Source organism: Anopheles ziemanni, chromosome 2, assembly GCF_943734765.1.
Source record: "Anopheles ziemanni chromosome 2, idAnoZiCoDA_A2_x.2, whole genome shotgun sequence".
Classification (NCBI taxonomy): domain Eukaryota; kingdom Metazoa; phylum Arthropoda; class Insecta; order Diptera; family Culicidae; genus Anopheles; species Anopheles ziemanni.
The window spans coordinates 44,002,851-44,007,885 of record NC_080705.1 but is presented as its reverse complement, the minus strand read 5'-3'; positions in this window follow the sequence as shown (position 1 = coordinate 44,007,885).

Genomic DNA, 5,035 nt, shown 5'->3' with positions numbered 1-5,035 from the left:
CAACACACTCACATCAAACCAGGTGCCATTTCCGCCCGAGTCGTAGTCGCCCCGTCGGCAAGGCGGAATGTGAAAGAGAAGCTTCCAGCAACGAGCCACGGTGGACATGGGGTTGCTTTATTTTTCATCATCGAGCGCAGGACGGCAAGACGGCCGATTTGCTGACGGTTATTGAATAAGAAAACACACAAAACCGATCATGATCAACCTCCACTGCTTTCCCTGTCCCACCCCCACCACCATGGCAGAAATGCAACTGAAATTCGCCAACGGTTCACAGGTTTACGGGTTTTGGGGATGAAATTCGTCAGTTAGTGCTTTTCGAAAATGCCAAATCGAACTTCACACTCTTGGGGTTGATCGAAGAGTTTGGTGTTTATACGATACAGTAAGTTTAACGTTTACGTACTTATTTACGATGATGGAACCCTCCATCATCCACTAAACGCAAACCTATTCACATCAAACGAATTAAACGCAAGCGACGAGAGAAAAATAAATAAAACAAACCAAAAAGGTTAAGCCGTAAAACCCCAATAATCCTGGCCACTTGCTCCTCCGCTCGCCTCAGCTAATGTGGTTTTCATAATAAAAATTTATTTCCCTCCTTTTATACGTCCCTCTTTATAAGACTCAGCAGACCCAACAACCCCCGCCCTCAAGTAGGCCAGGTACGGGGTGTGAGGCGAAGGGTGCATCTTCGAATCGCAAGAGAGGAGGGCGAGGGTGGGAGGGACCGTGGGGCAATGATAATCGATAAAAATCATCAACAAACACTCGATGCTTAGAGGCGCTGGCGCAGGCGTAGATAAAGAAGAATGTCGTGTTCAGTTTCGGTTTACTTTTTGAGGTTAGGGAAAAGGTATTGGTGTTTGCTGAAAGAAAGTTGGAAATGAATTTTGATATATTTGTATTTAGCAAAGGTTACCAAACCATGAAGAGTTCTACAACACCATAAACCTCTGTGAACAATGATAAGAATGTCGCTTTGTAGGAGGGTAGTGTTACAGTGTTCGATATTAGTTGTATAGCGATTTTTATTGTTCGAATCAAAAATACTAGGACTTTTTGTGGCTTACAATATTCTGCATAATGCACTAATGATAGATCAGGTCTTCGTCATCACGTCGGCGGTTAGTAGATGCCGGACTAAGCAGCATTCCAATTTCGAAAACCTACTGATTCTGTCGAAAACGAAGTTGGTGTGATAGATAGTGGAATAAAAGCACCAATTTTGTTCTTTTCGCCAGAAAGCCCCGACGAAATTTATTTCAAATATCACAGCCAACACTAGCATTCTTTTGACAAATGCTCTTGTAGACTCAAAAACATATATTTTTGTCCTTGGATTTTGTTGCGTAAAATTTTACTTTATTCCATTCAGCACAAACAGATTTTTTCAATTTATCATTTATTCAAATCGTAGAAAGAAGCTGTGATTTGTGACAACTACATCTGTTAAACTCGGCCAGGCATTCTCCCAAAAAATATTAAATAATTCCATCCCGTCCACTCACCGGTTGCTCCTGGGAGATTTGTGGAACTGCGTTCGATACAAACGCACCGTTCCGACGAATGCCGTGTGGAATCCGAGGAGGAGATGCGTAAAATGGGAACGCACCTGACCAACCAGCAAACGGGGCTGAACTGCACCAACCGTCAAACGCTCCTATCCTGTGGGGAAGGGATCAAGCGAAGTGGGGAACGATAGAGGCCGGCTCACAAGGGCCCGATCGACGTTCGCAGGGGTTGGAGGAGGTTGTAAAACTGGTCGAGGGCGCCGGGTGGTGAACGCGGCCGATGAACAAAAAGCTGATAGCATAGAAAATGTGTGATGTAAAGAAAGAGGTGGCCAAGAATGTGCCACCAACCTACCCCAAGCCTCCATCGCCCGTGACCTCATGGCGATGAGGATGATTAAAGATGTGTATAGGACACCTGTTTTTTGTTGTTTTATGATTATTTTTATAGCTTTTATTGATGCTGGATATAGCTGTTAATTAGTGAGAAATTTTAAAACAAACTTGTTTGCTTGATTTTACTCTTCGCCCTGGCCTGGCCATCGTGAAGAGCCCACTCGGTTCCCATCGGCGATACGAACTGGCCCGGGGACAGGGTAGCAACGGCAGAAAGACCGACAGAACAGGAAACGGCCGAGTACGCACATCCGCCGCGACGGGACCCACGGGCGGCGGAAGGGACGGACGGGGATGCGGGTTCGGCGATTTTCTAATTCTTTTTTCACACGTTACGATCTCTCGCCCGGCATTTTCTGCTAGGCATGCGCGATCGAGGAATTCCATTTTTAATGAACATTAATGAGCAACTGTGTTTTCCTCCGTTTTTCCGGTTTTCGCTTGTGGCTGCAGCTGCAGCAAGCGGACGGTGCTGACAATTGTCCAGTGCTTCGTATGTGTGTATGCCAGTTAAGAAGGTTGCCTCGGCGTAATTGGGTTGCTTTCTTTATTTTTTGCTGCTCTGAGACACTAACATTTTACTATCGTTTTTCATCATAATTTGCCTGTTTTACAACACTCAAGCTCATTAATGTCGTAGCATCTCGATGACGTCATCGTGCATGTCTTCTACCTGGTTTATATCTCCTACCATGAACGGAGGTAAGCGAGTTTTGATGAGTTGATGGCACAACATCGCCATAAGTTTTCTGAATGCTAGATTAAACACAAAAGTATTATTGAAACCACCAATTTTATAATGCAATTATGTTATCAAACACTAAACACATGGAAAAATAAATGCTCTAGCACACTAAGGCGGATTAAGCGTTCTAGGCGTCCCAAGCAGCTGTAAGTTGAAGGCCTTAAAACATACACTACATTCACCATACATTTTGTTCATTTAAAATTCAATTAATAAAAGCAATCAAATTTTTCACTTAAGTACAATCTACCTGTCATGTAATGTCATTTCATACAAATATTTATTATTTGGCTTATTTCATGTCAAAAGCTTCCCTGGAGAAATTTTGTGAAATGTTTGAAAAAGAAAAAGTTAATACAATTTTAGGAATTATTGTTGTATTGGGAAATGTGCACTTCATTTGCTAATCCATACATGTCCACTACACACAAACTATTCTGAGAAATTTCGTCTTCTTTTATAAATTCATTAAACCGATCCCATCATGCTACGTTAGTGCACAAATCTTTTTGTTTTTAACCCAACAAAAAACACGAGAAGCCGACGTTTGTTGACCCTTTCTATATCAAAACAAAAGTCAGAGAGTTCAGCTGCATGGATCTCACATTTTCATATTCTTTACTTACTTTCATTAGGAAGTGAATCCACAAACTCGTCACACGCTTCATAAGATAAGCAACTTTTTGGCAATATAACTCCAACATAGAACTTTAAAAAAAAAACATGGGCAAAAAGTTCATGACTCCAAACAGCTACTTAGTTTGGTCACCCTCTGATCGGAAAGGAAACTAAGGAAACTCTTCATTCGATACCAATACAATTATGTTGGATTTTGGATTTATTTTTATCTCGCATTTGTCTTTTAATTTAGAAGATTTATGTCAATTAGTGTGTGTGTACGTAATTTGGTCCACACATGGATGGCTTCGGGACAATCAGATGCAGCAAAAATAAAGCGCGTGGACCAGACGCGGCGTCGTCGAAACAAAATAAGATAAAACCCTCAAAACCCGTGCCGTGCCACGCGATGATGCACCGTTTTTCGTGCAACCGGCGGCAAGTACCGTTGGTGGCCGATGACGGCGCAGCCGAAGAATGCCCGCAGTGCCCGTCAGGCCGCAATTAGCCGCAATGAGTAACGATCGCTGATAATTGCATTCCCGAGCAGGCCAACAAATCCTCCCTCCTCCAGTTCCGTTCGCCATCAGAGAGGCAGACTGCTGCAACTGATACGGCCGAGCTCTACTCTGCTGTGGCAAGCGGTTATGCTAGAGTTTTCGTCTAGTCGAGGTCCGCCTTCCCACCGGCAGTGTGCCGTTTCCTTCGGAGGGTAAGATTATTCAATTTATTAGTTTGATGAGTTTGCTTCAATTAGGCCCCGTGGCCCCCGCCGTTCCTCGCGCGACCCCAGAGTCAACCCGCAACGGTGTGATACGAAAGCAATTATGTTCGCTTTAGCGCATTGGAATGCCTCGCCTCGGACGCACCTCTCGGAAACGATCGACGGGAAGAGTAAATCACACAGCATGCAAACCCGGTGATCCACGGTATCCTAAACTGCACATTACCTGACTTCCCGGCAAGGTTCGGGCGACCCCGACCGAAATGGGAGCCTGGCCTGGCAATGGGTCATTTTTCTTCCCACATTAGAAATATCGACCGTCGACCGATCGCCTAGTAAACGCTGCTTTCGGTCGCGCATCCAACTTTCCTTCGCCCCCGGCAGCCAGGAGGATCACCTTCCAACCTTCCAGCGGCCAATTAAGTGCGACCGGAAACGACCAGAACCGACCCCTGCGAGCTGCCATTTAGTCTGATTCGGTCATTGTGCGATCCGACGCCGCGAAGGCGCGACGAGGAAGCGGACGGATGCGGAGGAACGGGTTGGACTGGACCGCTTGGTTTGCCGACGTGGCTCCAGCGAGTCTCTGACCGAAGCTGGCCGGTACGTATGATGTTGCACGATTAACACTTTTGCGGCTACACATACCAGGGGTTGAACGGCGCACAACCACACTGGCACACTGGTACACCATCGTTTCTTCTTCTTTATTGACCACGCAAAGTTCCATGGCAGATCCGTAGCGTCGAATCGTCTCGTTTGCGCTTCATTCAGGGACAGAAATAATAAACGGAATACAAAGTTTTGTCCGTTCAGTAAAATTAGCTTCCAAGCCAATAAATTCCCCCACACTTTTAATAACTGAACTAACAAATCAATCGAAATACAATGTTATATTCCATGTTATTGGTCTACCTAACTGTTTCAAATGAGATACATGTAAAGGTGTATCGTAGCGTAGGTTAGTAAACTAGTTTGAAGAATTCGTATGTTTAATTTCCTTTTTTATTACTCTATTTTTTTATACAAACT